At 41.4% G+C, this 17,954-nt stretch overlaps 1 pseudogene; it reads right to left on the bottom strand.

Moving 5' to 3' along the window:
* Positions 1-1,177: 1,177 nt before the first annotated feature.
* Positions 1,178-11,969, bottom strand: LOC131384328 (tigger transposable element-derived protein 1-like; annotated as a pseudogene).
* Positions 11,970-17,954: the final 5,985 nt, after the last annotated feature.

Below are 17,954 nucleotides of genomic sequence, written 5' to 3'. Positions count from 1 at the left end.
TTCCCAACACCTACGTCTGGCTGGATCTTCCTTCCCCAATTTAATCACACTGGCACAGATCTCACCATAGTTTTTCGATTGTGTTTGTGTGTGAAACAGGTCTGTCAAGTTCAACCAACATCCGACATCCAGTTCAGTTTTTCCTCTCCTCCCAGCTCTGCTGGACCCCAGGTCCAAGGCTTCTACCCTGGGGAGGGGCAGGTCTGGCTGTCCCCTCCTCTCTTCCTCTCCCACACCTGCTGATGCTCCTGGGGCCAGGATGGAGGGGAGGGAGCTTGGTGGAAAAGTGGCCCCGCTGGTGTGGCCATTTTTGCTTACATGGACCCTTGGGCTCCGGGTGGCAGGTATGCAAACACTGGCTCTTCTGCTGGATGCAGGTGTGTGTTCTTCCGAGCATCATGGACCTGGACCTGCACAGTGCCCTGATGACCTGTCCCCTGCTGTCCACCCCACAGCCTCTAACTGCATAGTTCTCCTCATCTGCCTGGCTGCCCTCTTAGAAGGGGGTGTTACTGGATTCCTGTGGCCACCACCACAAGGTGCATAAACTGGGTGACTCAAAACAACAGAAATGTATTCTTTCTTGGTTCTGGAGGCCAGGAGGTCAAAATCAAGGTGTTGGTAGGGCCACGCTCCTTCTGCAATCTCTAGGGGAGCATCCTTCCTCATCTCATCTGGCTTCTGGTAGCCCCAGGTGTCTCCCGGTTTGTGAAAGCATCACTGCAATCTCTGCCTCTGTCTGCATATGGGCTTCTTCTTTGTGTGTGTATGTGTCTCTCTGTGTCTTCTCTTCTTCTTATAAGGACACTGGCCATTGGATTGGGGTCCATGCTACTCTAGCATGACTTCATCTTAACTTGATCACATCTGCAAAGATCCTGTTTCCAAATAAGGTCACAAGTTCTAACCAAGGGTTAGAACTTCAATATATCTTTTTGGAGGACACAGTTCAACCCACAACGGGTGCAGACACACCTTGGAAATATTGTGGATTCACTTCCAGACCCCGCAATAAAGCAAATATTGCAATAAAGTGAGTTATACAAATCCACTGGTTTTCCAGTGCATATAAAAGTTATGTTTACATTATACTGTGACCTATTAAGTATGCAATAGCATTATGTCAAAAATACAATGTACATACTTTAAATTAAAAAATCTTTATTGCAAAAAAATGCTAACAATCATCTGAGCGTTCAGTGAGTCATCATCTTTTTGCTGGCGGAGGGTTCTGCCTTGGTCTTGGTGGCTGCTGACTGATCAGGGTGATGGTTCCTGAAGGCTGGAGCAGCTGTGGCAATTTCTTAAAATAAGAAAACAATGAATTTTGCCACATCAATGGACTGTCCTTTCATAAAAGATTGCCTTGTAGCATGCAATGCTGTTTGGTAGCATTTTACCCAAAGTAGAACTTCTTTCAAAATTGGAGTCAATTCTCTCAACCCCTGCTGCTGCTTTATCAACTAAGTTTATGGAATATTCTAAATTTTTTGTTGTCGTTTCAACAATGTTTACAGCATCTTTACCAGGAGTATATTCCATCTAATGAAACAGGCAGGATGTGGTGGCTCATGTCTGTAATCCCAGCCTGGAATCCTCCCAGGCCTACGTGGAAGGATCACTTGAGGCCAGGACTTTGAGACCAGCCTGGGCAACATAGTGAGACTCTGCCTATACGTAAAAAAAAAAAAAAAAAGAACCAGGCATGGTAGCATTCACTTGTTCTAGGTACTTCGGAGGCTGAGGTGGGAGGATTACTTGAGGAGTTTGAGGCTGCAGTGATTCATAATTACACCACTGCACTCCAGCCTGGGCAACAGAGCAAGACCCTGTCTCAAAAAAGAAAATAAAAAAGAAAGAAGAAACCGTTTTCTTTGCTCATTCATAAGAAGCAACATCTCATCCATTCAAGGTTCTTTTTTTGTTTATTTTGTTTTGATATGGAGTCTCGTTTTGTTGCCCAGGCTAGAGGGCAGTGGCACGATTTCAGTTCACTGCAACCTCTGCCTCCTGGGTTCAAGGGATCTCCTATCTCAGCCTCCTGAGTAGCTGGGACTACTGGCACATGTCACCATGCCCTGCTAATTTTTGTATTTTTGTAGAGAAGGGGTTTCACCATGTTGGCTAGGCTGGTGTTGAATTACTGACCTCTGGTGATCCACTCACCTCGGCCTCCCAAAGTTCTGGGATTACAGGCTTGAGCCACTGCGCCTGGCTGCCATTCATGTTTAGTCATGAGATGGCAGCAACTCAGTCACCCCTACAGGCTCCCCTTTTAATTCTACTTCTCTTGCTATTCCCACCACATCTGCAGTGAGTTCCTCCACTGAAGTCTTGAACCCTTCAAAATCATTCAGGAGGGCTGGAATCAATTTCTTCCAAACTTCTGTTAATGTTGTTATTTTGACCTCTTCCCATTAATTACAAATGTTCTTAATGGCATCTAGAATGGTGAATCCTTTCAGGAAGGTTTTCAATTTATTTAGCCCAGATCCATTAGAGGAATCACTATCTATGACAGCTAGAGCCTTACAAAATGTGTTTCCTAAATAATAAGACTTGAAAGTTGAAATTGCTCCTTGATCCATAGGCTGCAGAATGGATGTTGTATTAGTGGGCATGAAAACAACATTAACTCCTTGCACGTGTCCATCAGAGCTCTTGGGTGACTAGGTGCATTGTCAATGGGCAGTGATATTTTGAAAAGAACAGTTTTTTTCTGAGCAGTAGGTCTCAACAGTAGCCTTAAAATATTCAGTAAACCATGCTGTAAACAGATATACTGTCATCCAGGCTTTGTTGTTTCATTTATAGAGCACAGGTAGAGTAGATTTAGCATAACTCTTAAAGCCTCCAGAATTTTCAGAATGGTAAATGAGCATTGACTTCAACTTAAAATCACCAGCTGCATCAGCTCCTAACAAGAGAGTCAGCCTGTCCTTTGAGGCTTTGAAGCCGGACATTGACTATGAATGTCTCTAGCTATGAAAGACCTAGATGGCATCTTCTTCCAACAGAAGGCTGTCTTATTTACTTTGAGAATTTGTTGTTTATGTAGCCACCTTCATCATTGATCTTGGCTAGGTCTTCTGGATAACTTGCTGCAGCTTCTCCTTGCACTTTGATGTTATGAAGATACCTTCTTTCCTTAAACCTCATGAGACAATCTCCGCTGGGTTCAGACTTTTTTTCTGTAGCTTCCTCACCTCTCTTAGCCTTCATAGAATTGAAGAGAGTTAGGGCCTTGCTCTGGATTAGACATTGGCTCAAGGGAATGTTGTGGCTGGTTTGATCTTATATCAAAACCACTAAAATTTCCTCCATATCGGCAATAAGGCTGTTTTGCTTTCTTATCATTTATGTGTTTACTGGAGTAGCACTTTTAATTTCCTTCAGGAACTTTTCCTTTGCATCCAAAACTTGGCTAACTGGTGCAAGAGACTCAGTTTTTGGCCTGTCTTGGTTTTTGACATGCCTTTCCCACTAAACTAAATCATTTCTAGAGCTTGATTTAAAGTGAGAGACGTGCAACTCTTCCTTTTACTTGAACATTTAGAGGCCACTGTAGTGTTATTAATTGGCCTAACTGGAATGTTATTGTGCCTCAGGAATTGGGAGGCCCAAGGAGAGGGGGAGAGATGTGAAATGGTCAGTGAAGCATTTAGAACACACACAGCATTAACTGACTGAGTTCCCTGTCTTATACGGGCCTGGCTCATGGTGCTCCAAAACAATGACAGTAGTAACATCAGATCACAGATCACTAATCACAGATCACCCTAACAGATATAATAATAATGAAAATGTTTGAAATATTGCACATATTAGCAAAATACGACCCAGAGACACGAAGTGAGCACCTCCTGTTGGAAAAATGGTGCTGATAGACTTGCTCCATGCAGGGTTGCCACAAACCTTCAATTTGTAAGAAATACAATATATGCAAAGCACAATAAAGCAAGGTGCAATAACATGGGCATACATGTATCTTCAAGAGGTCCACAGGCCACTTTCTCTGGAGTTTCCCATCATCCTTGTCACTATAAGAGGTGGGTGCAGGCTATTCCCACTGCCTGGTCATCTCAGGCTGGTTGGCCGGCCTTCCGCCTTCAATCTTCTGGCAATAAGTAGGCACCAGTCTCTAAATTCATGTATGTGCCAAACTTGTGGGGTCTATGGCAAGCTCCAGATAGGAAGGGCCTCTGTGTTTCCACAACCACTCGACAGGTAGCCAGGGTGTGGGGGTCCTCTCCCATGCCCCTTCCCCAGGCAGGTGCTGCATCTCTCCCAGTCATTCCCTGGGGGCCCCTCATGTGACTTGAAGTGGTGGGAGGAGAGCCATGGCACCCCTTCTCCAAGCACACCCCTGCCTCAGTGAACCCTCTTCATGCTCAAATAGGCTGGAGGAGGTGGTGGTTCCAGGATAGCTGGGCCACTTGACAGCACACCTGGGGCTGGGGCAGCTCTGTGATGTGCCCTTTAGAAGCAGCAGGTTTGAGTGCCTGGGCTCAAGTGATCATCCTGCCTTGGCCTCCCAAAGTGCTGGGATTACAGGCTTCAGCCCCCACGCCCAGCCTATAGTTTGTATCTTGATCTTGCATTCTGCAAATAGAGATAGTTTACTTCTTCCTTTCCAATCTGAAAGCCCTTATTTAATTTTCTTCTCTGATTTCCCTGAATAGGACCTCTGGGACAATGTTGAATAGAAGTGATAAAAGTAGATATTTTTATCTTATTTCTGATCTTAGCAGGCAAGCATTCAGTCTTTCATCATTAAGTATGATCTCAGCTGTGTGTGTGTGTGTTTTTTTTTTTTTTTTTTTTTTTTTTGATGGATCCCCTTATCAGGTTGATGAAGTTTCCTTCTATTCCTAGTTTGTTCAGTGTTTTCATCATGAAAGGGTATTGAATTTAGTTAATGTTTTACTGCATCCATTGAAATGATCATGTGGGTTTTGTCCTTTATTCTACTGATATGATGTATTAAATTAGTTGAACTTTGGATGTTAAACCAACTTTGTATTCCTAGGATAAATCCCAGCTGGTCAGGGTGTATAATTCTTTTTATATACTGCTGAATTTTGTTTGCTGGTATTTTGTTGAGGATTTTTGTGCCTATATTAATAAGATCTCTCTCTCTATATATATAACATTTATATCTATTATAAAATATAATACATATATTTTATAGAGACAGGGTCTCACTCTATCACCCAGGGTGGAGTGCAATGGTGCAATCATAGCTCACTGCAGCTTCAAACTCCTGGCCTCAAGTGATCCTCCTCGGCCTCCCAAAGTGCTGGGATATAGGCATGAGCCACTGCGACTGGCCTCATAAGAGATATTGATGTGTAGTTTTCATTTCTTGTGATATCTTTGCCTGGTTTTGGTGTAGGATAATACTGGCCCCATAGAATAAGTTGGGAAATACTCTCTTCTCTTTTATTTTTTGGACGTGTTTGTAAAGGTTTGATCTTAATTCTACTTTAGGGTTTGGTAGAATTCACCAGTTGAAGCCATCTGGATCCAGGCCTTCCTTTGTGGGAAATTTAACACGATTAATTCATTCTCTTTACTTGTTATAGGTCCATTCAGATTTTCTATTTCTTCTTGAGTCACCTTCAGTAGTTGTGTCTGTTGGGAACAGTCCCCCCAAAATCTGGCCATAAACTGGCCCCAAAACTGGCCATAAACAAAATCTCTGCAGCACTGTGACATGTTCATGATGGCCATAACGCCCACACTGGAAGGTTGTGGGTTTACCGGAATGAGGGCAAGGAACACCCGGCCCACCCAGGGCAGAAAACCACTTAAAGGCTTTCTTAAACCACAAACTATAGCATGAGTGATCTGTGCCTTAGGGACATGCTCCTGCTGCAGATAACAAGCCAGACCCATCCCTTTATTTCCACCCATCCCTTCCTTTCCCATAAGGGATACCTTTAGTTAATCCCGTTTCCCATAAGGGATACTTTTAGTTAATCTAATATCTATAGAAACAATGCTAATGACTGGTTTGCTGTTAATAAATACGTGGGTAAACTCTGTTCAGGGTTCTCAGCTCTGAAGGCTGTGAGACCCCTGATTTCCCACTTCACACTTTTATGTTTTTGTGTGTGTGTCTTTAATTCCTCTAGTGCCACTGGGTTAGGGTCTCCCGACCAAGCTGGTCTTGGCAGTGTCTTTCTAGAAATATGTTCATTTCTTCTAAGTTGTCTAATTTTCTGGCATAGAGAATTGTTTTATAATCATTTTTATTTCTGAAAAGTAGGTGCATTAGTTGCTAGGACCTCCATAACAAAGTATCACAGATTGGGTGGCTTAAACAATAGAAATTTATTTTCTGGCCAGGTGCAGTGGTTCATGCCTGTAATCCCAGCACTTTGGGAGGCTGAGGTACGCAGATCACTTGAGGTCAGGAGTTTGAGACCAGCCTGGCCAACATGGTGAAATCCTGTCTCTACTCAAAACAAAAAACAAAAAACAAAAATTAGCTGGGTATGGTGGCACGTGCCTGTAATCCCAGCTACTTGGGAGGCTGAGGCAGGAGCATTGCTTGAACCTGGTATCAGGCCTCTGAGCCCAAGCTAAGCCATCATATCCCCTGCATGTGTATATCCAGATGGCCTGAAGCAAATGAAGATCCACAAAAGTGAAAATAGCCTTAACTGATGACATTCCACCATTGTGATCTGTTTCTGCCCCACTGTAACTGATCAATGGACTTTGTAATCTCCCCCACCCTTAAGAAGGTTCTTTATAATCTCCCCCACCCTTAAGAAGTTTCTTTGTACTTGTCTCCACCCTTGAGAGTGTACTTTGTGAGATCCACCCCTGCCCCTAAAACATTGCTCTTAACTCCACCGCCTATCCCCAAACCTACAAGAACCAATGATAATTCTGTATTCAGGTTTGCTGATTCTTTCTTCTTCCAGTTCAAATCTACTATTGAGCTCCTCTAGCAAATTCTTCATTTTAGTTATTATATTTCTCAACTCCAGAATTTCCATTTGGTTCTTTTAAAAAATACTTTCTGTCTCTATATTAATATTCTCTATTTGAGTGGACATTGTCACAACCTCATTCACTTCTTTAAGCATAGTTTCCTTTAGTACTTTGACCATATTTATAACAGCTGCTTTGATGTCTCTGTTAATTCCCCCATCTGGGCCCTCTCACAGAGTTTTTGTTGCCTGTTTTTTTTATTCTGTGGGTTATACTTTTCTGTTTCTTTGCATGTCTCATAATGCTTTGTTGTTAAAAGCTGATCATTTTAGATAATATATTTTAGATAATATATTGGAGCAACTCTGGATACTGATCCTGCCCTCCTCTCCCCATACTCCTTACTCCTGGCCAAGGCTTCTTGTTGTTTTTGGCTTGTTTAGTGACTTTGCTTGACTATTTTGTGAAGTGTATTTCCCCATAATGTGAAGCCTCTGATTTCACTCCTCAGAGGGCACAGCCTTAGTAGGTACACGTACAGTCAGTCACCTGGGGTGACAGAAGTTTTAACAGGGCTCTCTTTAATTTTCTCATTTCCTGATCTCTTTGCTAAGCCATCAGTCTCTGTTGGCATCACACCCAGCTGTCAGGGTACACTAATTACTGGCTGATTTTCTATTGTTTTTCTACAATGCCTGGAGTATGCAATGCTTCACAGTATGATCCAGATAAATTTGGGTCCCTTTGTAGGATTATTTTGAGTCCAGTCTTTGGGGTTTGTTCAGACAGTGGAAGGACTCTTCTTAACTATTTGTTTTGTTTTCTCTGGTAAACTAGCTGGCATACAGTTTATCACATTATCTTTATTGTTTACCACCAAAATCTCCATTGTTTTTGCGAGTTCCCTTATGCTTGAACTTCCCTGCATCCTGTTTTCAATCAAGTTAGTTTCTTGGGGGGTGGGGGGAGAGCTTCAGCGCTCTCTGTTCTTATGGTCTACGTCTTCCTTTGGGCAAAATCTTTGAGTCACTGCTTGAGACCTGGGGGTAGGGGCTGTGGCTGGCTTCTCTCAGAGCCCTCCTGCTTTACAGAGCAGGGCTCTGCGTGGTGGCAGTAACCTCTTGTCTTCTCAGGTTGCTGCTCTAGCATGGAACCTCTGATCCAAAGGCAATTGGGGCCTCAGTAATTTCAACCTGCATCACCTGGGGTAGTCTCTGCCTATGAGTGGGGACTGGGTGGAGGAGAGAAGCTTCCATTCTCTCAGCTGCACTCATCTACAATTTAGCCTGTGCAAAATGGGGGCTGAGGAATGCTAGTGGCCTGCCTCTTCTGGGGAGCAATTTTATTCCTTGACTGGGAGCTGGGTGAAGAGGGAGCTGTGTTTTCCTGGCTACATCCATCCAGAGTGGAGCTTCTGTTAAGTGAGTTGGGGGGATGGAGGAGGGAGGAAGTGAGTCATGGCTCAAGTGTCATAGATTCTCATTGTTCTTATTGGGAGCAATTTCCAGAGACTTTAAATGCTTAAGAATCTTTTAACTAGATATGAGTGTTTTGCTGGGGAGCAGGTCTGCAGAGCTCCTCATACTATCATTCTGGAAGTGGTCTCTGCTTTTTTCCTTCCTTCTTTTTTCTTTCTTCCCTCTCTTTTTCCTTCTTTCTGTGTGTAGTTTTTGTTTTGTTAACCTATGGATCAACAGCAGAAGATGTCAGATGTAAGAAATGATGGTAGGACGTGGGATGCTATTAGTAGGTATATCAGCTAATGTTGAAGACACTACTCTTAAATCAAGGAAAATATGATCAGAATAATAAATTTTTAAAGTATAGCGAACAAATTCTTCAGTAAGGCTGAAGGTTCAAAGTAAAAAGTTTCAAAGCAATACTTTTCTTGGCTCTTCTTTATAAAAATTTATTGTCTAGTGAGCTACTAACCCTTTTTCTTTATGACTTGATTGCGCCCGCATGCTAAAATAATTGCTATTTTATTTTCCTTTCATTGACATGTATAATCCTTTGTCTTTTAGTGGTTTAACAAGCTTTGAAACAATGCTCAGATAATTTTAAAAAGTAAAAATAAAAATGCTAAGGATAAAATGATTGATGTTTTAAATATATCAGCTGCTATAAGGCACTTTGTCCAATTTTCATAAGAATTTTGTCTTAATGGTGTTAAGAGTAAAGATTTAAGATTTACTTTCTTAGTGCCATAAAAATAAGAGCTATTCAGCTGGGTTTCTGAAATACTAAGTGCAATGCAAAAGTTTGTTTGCCTAATATCCCTGGACACCAGGCTTCCCCAAATATCCTGCCCCAGACCACAGCCACATCTTCCCACTAGATTCCTGGGCAACTAGAAACAATGGTAAAGGAAAACAATGTCACACAATTTTTTTTTTTTTTTTTGAGATGGAGTCTTGCTCTGTCGCCCAGGCTGGAGTGCAGTGGCGCGATCTCAGCTCACTGCAAGCTCCGCCTCCCGGGTTCACGCCATTCTCCTGCCTCAGCCTCCCGAGTAGCTGGGACTACAGGTGCCCGCCACCACGCCCGGCTAATTTTCTTTTGTGTTTTTAGTGGAGACAGGGTTTCACCGTGTTAGCCAGGATGGTCTAGATCTCTGACCTCGTGATCCACCTGCCTCGGCCTCCCAAAGTGCTGGGATAACAGGCGTGAGCCACCGTGCCCGGCTAAGGTCACACTAATTGTTAGCTGGGAGTGGACCCCAAACCTGTTGAAAGAACCCATCAGCTTTCCTTTAGGAAGGTAATGCTACAGACCACAACGGATAATTGAGGGTTATTCTGTGAGCTTCCACTAAAGCTAAAACATGTGTGGAAGGGACAGAAGAGAGGATAACAGGTTTGCTAGCCTGTTTACCACCTGGGGACATTTGGATGGATGATGAAGAAGAAAAAGAATCAAAAGGACTGGGGCTCATCACAGGTGGGAATAGTATAGTATTAGCTCTTCATTCAGAGCCATGGTAGCAAAAAGAGAGAAAACTGCATCTGTGGACTGAATTATTCCCCTCAGCCCTCTACCCCAGTGTGTCTTCTTTTTGGGAATAGAGTAGAAAGCCAGGAAAATGGTGGGGATCTAGGAGGAAGCAGGCATCTCCTCTGACTTGCACGTCCCCCTGTTTCACTGTCCTTTGTTAACTCACTGTGTTTGACAGCCACATCTGTGGTCAGCCAGGGGTGCAGCTGCTCCTCCTGGTAGCTAATGGCCATAGAACACCAGGGGCGTCTTAAAGCCCCTTCTGTGATCCCCCACCACTGCTCCTGGGTATACTCCCAGGGTCTGTTATATGGGTAACATGCACCTCGCAGCAAGATCTCCTGAAATGGGTTAGGACAGGAATATTAGGTAATTGCAAACCCATACTTCCCACCATTCTTGTCTTCAATTATGGCCAATTACATAGTCATGGCAGCCTTGTATTGTTACAATACAATCTTCCTCTATGCTTAGGAACCTCTATGGAGATGGTTGTGTTACTTCAACCAAAGACAAGGGGAGACTAATCTGCAGAATTAAAACAATTCCCTAGTTCTTCAACAAATCAGTGCTGCTTTTCTTGCTAATAATAGACGTGTTTGTATTTCTCCGTGGAAACCCTTGGGGTAAACATGTTGCTTGTTCTTCCAATAAAGAATTGAACCACCAGAGGGCCTCAGGCGACTCAGGAGGTTTGGGAAGAGACAAAGGCACATGCTTAGAGGGTCTGGAGAAGGCGAGGAAGAAGGAAGGGAGCCAAGTAAAACATGTGACTGACCAGGGACTTTGGAGAAGACAAGCCCTGCAGGAAGGCAGGCATGTGGCGATTCTGTCTGTAGCCTCCCATTCCTCCCTGCTTTCCCCAGCTGCATCTACCTGGATCCTGAATTTGAACCAAGTCGTCCAAACGGCCCGGTCACCTGAGCATCCTCTCTGCAGGAACCGCAGGTGTGGGCGGGGTGGTGGGGACTGGCGGGGGGTGGGTGGGTGGGGGGGGGGGGGCGTGGTGGGGAACTCAGCGGCGCCGTCTAGCGTCCAGCCAGCGGTGGCTCTGGGAAAGCTGTTTTAGCCAGAGAAGGAAGGGAAGGTTGGTCCTCAGTACCTGGACGCCTGGTAGACGAGAGGGATGACATGATGAGTAAAATAAGGACAGGAACACGCCGAATCCCCTTTCATAATGATAGGACCACGCCAAATCCCCTTTTAAAAATTTGACGTATACCCCTGAATATATGTGTATTCTTATAAAATATGGTTATCTGTTATGTATTTATGTATATTGATATACAGGTGCAGATTTAAAAATAGTACTTCTTTTTTTTTTTTTTGAGACGGAGTCTCGCTCTGTCGCCCAAGCTGGAGTGCAGTGGCGCGACCTCGGCTCACTGCAAGCTCCGCCTCCCGGGTTCACACCATTCTCCTGCCTCAGCCTCCCGAGTAGCTGGGACTACAGGCGCCCGCCACCTCGCCCGGCTAATTTTTTGTATTTTTAGTAGAGACGGGGTTTCACTGTGTTAGCCAGGATGGTCTCGATCTCCTGACCTCGTGATCCGCCCGTCTCGGCCACCCAAAGTGCTGGGATTACAGGCGTGAGCCACCGCGCCCGGCCATAAAAATAGTACTTCTTTCGTCTCCCTCCATCTACATAGTCTTCGTTGTTTTCAGTAAAATGATAATTTCTGGATTACTTAGATGTTGTTATTATGACCCGACCCTTGAGTAAGGGGAGTTGAGGGTTGGTGAAACATCCCTGTCTCAATATTTGTTCATGCCATATTTCCTTCGAAAGGATTTACAGATAAAGGCATCAAATACCTGAAAAGGTAACAAGTTTACTATCTTTTACTTGAGAATTTGTATATGTATTTTTAAGAAAGCTTTTTGGTTTTAGCATAATTATAAACTCACAAGAGGTAGCAAAAAGAGTACAGAGTTCTGTGAACCTTCAACTGGATTTCTCCAATGGTGACATCTTGCAATGGACTGAGTATGTCTCCCTCAGATTCATATGTTGGAATCTTAATCTCCATGGTGATAGCATTAGGAGATGGGGCCTTTGGAAGGTGATTAGGTCATGAGGGCAGTGCCCTCACAAATGAGATTAATGCCTTTATATATAAAAAAAAAAAGACCGCAGAAAGCTCTCTTGTCCCTTTCACCACGAGAGGACACAGTGGGAGGATGACCAGTCCATGCACCAGGAAGCAGGCCCTCCCCCAGACACTGAAGCTGCCAGGGCCTTGGTCTTGGACTTCCAGCCTCCAGAACTGTGAGAAATTAACTTATGTTGTTTATAGGCCACCTAGCTACGTGTTTGGTTATAACACCCTGAATGGACTAAGACAGATAACTGGAGTACAATGTCAAAACCAGAAAATCGACATAAGTACACACTACCATTAACTAGGCTACAGAAGTTATTCGGTGTTCACTGCTTTTAAACCTGCATTCATCTCTCTCTCTCTCTGTCTCTCTCTCTCTGTCTCTATGTGGGTTTGTGTGTGCATACAGTTCTATGCAAGTTTATGTCAGGTGTTTTTGTCAGGTATGGATTTGTGTAAGCAGCGCCTCAGTCAAGATGCAGAACTGCTCCAACCCCACAAAAGAACTCCCTCTTGCTACCTCTTTTTATTAACATCCATGCCACCACCTCCATCCATCCCCATCCCCTGGAAATCCCTAACATTTTCCCCATCTCTGTTGTTTTCTTATTTTGGGAATGCTATCTGAGTGAAATCATATTGCATGTGACATTTGGAGTTTGGCTTTCTCCCCCACTAAGCATATGCTTAGTGATGTCTGTGCTGGTTGCTGCATGTATCAATCGTTCATTCCTTTTCATGACTGAATAGTATTTTATTGTGACAGAGTTTGTTAAACCATTTATCCATTGAGAGACATCTGGGCTGTTTCCTATGCTGTTATGAGTAAAGCTACTGTGAACATTAGCATACAGGCTTTTGTTTGAATGTAAGTTTTCATCCCTCTGGGATAAATGCCCAGAAATGTCATTGCAGGGTGATACGGTAAGTGAGTGTTTAGTTTTATAAGCTAACAAAGTATGTTTTCATTTACATCAGCAATGTGTAAGAGATTCAGTTTCTCTGCAACCTCACTAGCATTTGGTATTATCACTATTTTTAAATTTAACTTTTCTAATTGGTGTGTAGAGACATCTCAATGTGGCTTTAATTTGGATTTCCCCAATGGCTGTTTGTATGTGTGTGTGCATGTGTGTGTGTGCATGCATGCGTGTGCATGTGTGTGTGCATGTGTGTGCGTGTCTGCGTGTGTGTGCGTGTGTGCTTGTGTACGTGTGTGTGTGTGGTCAGCTGATGGCTCAAGCTGTTAGATTCTTCAGGGTCTATCTCAGCTTTTGAGTGAGGCTCTGCTCTTCTCTGGGTGGTCCCCAGTCAATGACTGAGCTGAGTGGCAGTTCAAAGTCTGGACCATCTCTACCCCCTACAGGATTCCTTCCTCAGGCCATCTTAGTTCTGGCCTCTTTTCCTTTTCTTTCCCAGGTGTTAGCTCCACAATAAATCTAACTCCATTTCAGCATCTCAGCATCTGCTTCCTTGAGAACCCAACAAGTACAACATGTTTCTTGGTACTTCATGGCATACATTCAGTCCATTTGACTCATCCATTCCTCCAAGGATGGATACTGAATTTGCCTCCAACTCCCACTGCCATGACAAATGCTGACGAACATCCTTGTTCTCATCCCTTCATAGTCCTGGGGGAGAATTTCTTTCAATTAGGTATAATTTGTAGTGGGCTTTCTGAGTCATAGGATGGATGTATGTTCAATTTCACCAAGTACATGCAGGCTATGTTACAGAAAGGCTCCATCAGTCCACATTTCCAAAGGCACAAAACCCACCTTAGACCCATGTTTGTGTTTCTGAAAGCCCTGCTTATATTTGGCACTAGATAATTTTCTAATTTTGATCATCTCTTGATATACTTTTTATTACTTTGTTTTTTCTATGCATTACTTGCTTATACACTTTGCCATTTATAGAACGGGTTTCTGACTTTTACTTACAGATTTGCAGAAGTTCCCTATATATTCTAATTATGAATTCTTTGTCAGTTTGAGATGTTGAAAGTATCTTCTCCCTCTCAACTTTGACTATGGCTTCCTTTGTTGAATAGAAACCTGTAATCTTAATGAAATCAAATCTACATATTTTTTTACCTTGTGGTTTATGATTTTTAGGTCTTGTTTAAGAAAATTTCCACCTTTAGGTCACAAATATTTTCCTACATTTTTAGTTTCACTGTTTATGTATAGATTCTTACTCTAGCTGAAGTTCATTGTATATTATATCAGGTAAGGATGCAGTTTTATTTTTCTCCATATCATGGGAGCTTTTCCCCACTATAACCTACTAAACAGTCAGTTTTTTCCTATTTATTTGTAATTCCCTTATATTCATAATTCCCTTATATTCATGGGTCCCTGAGCTCTTTTTGGTTCCATTGGTCTATTGGTCTACTCTTGAGCCAATACCGTGATTAAAAAAAATTTCCATGGCTTTATAGTGTAACTTAATATTTGATGGGACCAGTCTCACTTCTTTGTCCTTCTTTCTGAAAAATGATTGCACCATTTGTGAACCCATTTTTCATATGTTTTAGAATAAATTTGTTAACTCCTAAAAAATTCTAGTTAGGATTTTGATTGGGATTAGAATTATAAAAAACATTTGAGGAGGATGGATATCTTTACAATGTTAAGCCATACTATCAAAGAGCATGGGTTATCTTTTTATTTATTCATATATTTTATTACATGATGATCTCAGAACATGGTCTGTATGCTTTCAATTCTTTAGAATTTGAGGCTTCTTTTAAAATCATTATTTGGTCAGTTTATATGAATGTTATATGTATACAATATACACAAGCATTCTTTGGTTTGTGGAGGGTTGTATATAAATATGAGTTTATTAAATGTCTTATTTAGATAATCTATGTCTTTGCTTGTGTTTTTGTTTACTTGCTCTATCAGTTCTGAGATTTATATACTAAGATCAGCAATATTGTTGGTTTTCTTCTTGCATTTGAGATTATGTTGTTAGATGCATATATGTTATGTATGTTGTATCTTCTTGGTCTATTGTTTCTTTCATCAAGCTATACTATACCTCTTTCAAGCAGATACAGAAGCAGAGAGAAGGATATAATGAACCCTCTCAAATTCATCATCCAGCTTCAACTACTCAGGGCTACTCTTATTTTATCCATACTACACAAACTCTTCCACACCCCTTCTACTGGATCATTTTGAGGTAATGACAAACATAATATCATTTAAAAAGTAAATACTAGCATCTATCTATAAAAGATAAGGAATTCTTTTTAAACATAATCACAATACCACCATCATACCTAAAAAATTAACAATAATTTATTAATACCATCAAATATCCAGTGTTCTAATTTTCCAATTGTATTATAAATATTTCTATTCTCTTTACTTAAATTAGGATCCTAATGAGATTCATACCTTAAAATTAGCTGATATGCTTCTTGAGTTTCTTTTCATCTATAGGTATAACATATCCCTATCTCGATATTTCCTGGCTATGAATTCTATTTTGTTATATATTAGGATGGCTACCTTTTTGTAATTAAACTTTTTAAAGATTACAAAAACAATATATGAGTAAATGCTCATAAAACATTAAAACACATATGAAAGTATGTTTTTTGTTTATATAAATAGAATTCTACAATGTTTATTATTCTGTGACTTGCCTTTATCACTTAACAGCAAAATTGAAATGTATCTTTTTTTAAAAATCACAGCTTTATTGATATACAATTCACATACTATACAATTTATTCTCTTGAAGTGTACATGCAGTAGTTATTAATATATTTACAGAGTTGTGTGTCTATTGCCACAACCAATTTTAGAATGTTTTCATTACCTCTAAAAGAAACCCTATATCCAATTCTCCCCAATCCTCCCAGACCATGGCAACCACTAATCTACTTTCTGCCTCTATGGATTTGTATATTATGAACACTTCAAATAAGTAGAATCATATACTATGTGGTCTTTTGCATTTGTCTTCTTTCATTTAGCTAATGTTTTCAAGGTGCATCCATGTTGTAGCATGTATCAGTATTTCATTTCTCCTTATTGCAGAATAATATTCCATTGTATGGATATATGACAGTTTATTTATTTAATCATCAGATATTGGATATTTGTTTTGTTTCAACTTTTTGACTATTATAAATAATGCTGTTATGAACATTCATGTACAGCTTTTTGTATGGACACACGTTTTCATTTTCTTGGACACATACCTAGGGGTGAAATTTCTGTATTCTATGGTAGTCTGTCTAACATTTTGAAGAACTGCCAGACTGTTTTCCAAAGTAGCTGCACCATTTTATATTCCCACCAGCAATGTATGAAGTTTATAATTTCACCACATCCTCACCAACACTTGTTGTTATCTGTCTTTCTGATTATAGTCATCCTGGTGGGGATGAGGTGGTATCCCATTGTGGTTTTGATTTGCATTTCCCTTATGACTAATGATGTTGAGCAACTTTTCATGTGATATTGGCTACTATGTATCTGCCTTGGAGAAATGTCTGTTCAGATCCTTTGCCCATTTTTAAATTGGGTTACCCATATTAGATATGTGATTTGCAAGTATTTTCTCCCATTCTGTGGGTTGTCTTTTCATTTTCTTAATGATATCCTTTGAAGCACAAAGCTTTCTACATTTTGATGAAGTTTATTTTATCAATTTTTTCTTTTGTTGCTTGGGCATTTGATGTTGTATCTCAGAAATCATTGCCTAAAATTGGCAAGGTCATGAAGATTTATGCTTACATTTTATTCTAAGAGTTTTAGCTGTTACATTTAGGTCTTTGATTCATTTTGAGATAATTTTTATATATGATAAATACTATGGTTCTGGTTTCATTCTTTTACATGTGTATATCCAGTTGTCCCAGCACTGTTTGTTGAAAGTCTATTTTGCTATCAAATTGTTTTGGTAATCTCATCAAAAGTCAACTCTAAATGTGAGGGTTTATTTAATTAATGTATTTATTCTGAGACAGGGTCTCACTCTGTCACCCAGGCTGCAGTGCAGTGGTGTGATCATGCCTCAGCCTCCCAAGCAGTTGAGACTATAGGTGTGTACAACCATGCCTGGCTAATTAAAAAAACCTTTTTGTTTTGAAGAGACAGGGTCTCTCTATTTTGATCAGGTTGATCTCGAACTCCTGGGCTAAGCGATCTTCCCGCTTCAGCTTCCTAAAGTGTTGGGAGGCCAAGTTGGGAGGCCAGGTTCCTAGGAGAATGGGCCCTGCAGCACCACACAGAAGTGCATGATCATTCTGCCAGTCCCTTCCTTTCTAGGCCTGGGAAGCTGGGGACTGGAATGCTGTTGCCACTCCTTGACCTCGCCTGCAAAACACAGCAGCATCAAGGGCAGAAAGGCAGTTTCAGTATCCCTTTCATCTTCCAGATCTTGCTCAAATGCTCCTGATTGGTAGAAACTAATTCTGTACAGAGCTCTAGATATAAAGCAATCTGGGAAATGGAGAGTTTAACTTTCTAGTTGCTGCAGAACAGGAAGATACATTAGGAGGGAAATATAACAGAGGTTAAGGAAGTGTCCATCATATTTCTCATGAGTCCAATGACTTGGGAAATGGCTGTTCTCAGTCCTGGTGAGACTGTCCAGAATTCTGTGTCCATTTCTTTCCCTGAAATGTAGAGATATAGAAAAGATTTGTATTGTGAGCTAAATTGTGACCCCCTCAATAGATATATTTGAGTCCTAATCCCCAGTTCCCATGAATGTAACCTTATTTGGAATTACAGTCTTGCAGATGTAATTGAGTTAAAATGAAGTCCTACTGGAGTAGGGTGGGCCCTAAACCCAATGACTAGTGTCCTTATAAAAGGAGAAACGCAGAGACACAGAGACACCCAGGCAAGCCAGCCATGTGAAGAGGGAGACAGAGATCTG

The sequence above is a fragment of the Hylobates moloch genome, unplaced genomic scaffold (genome assembly GCF_009828535.3).
Source record: "Hylobates moloch isolate HMO894 unplaced genomic scaffold, HMol_V3 SCAFFOLD_1, whole genome shotgun sequence".
Taxonomy (NCBI): domain Eukaryota; kingdom Metazoa; phylum Chordata; class Mammalia; order Primates; family Hylobatidae; genus Hylobates; species Hylobates moloch.
Note: the sequence above shows the minus strand (reverse complement) of the source record. Positions and strands in the feature narration are given on the sequence as shown.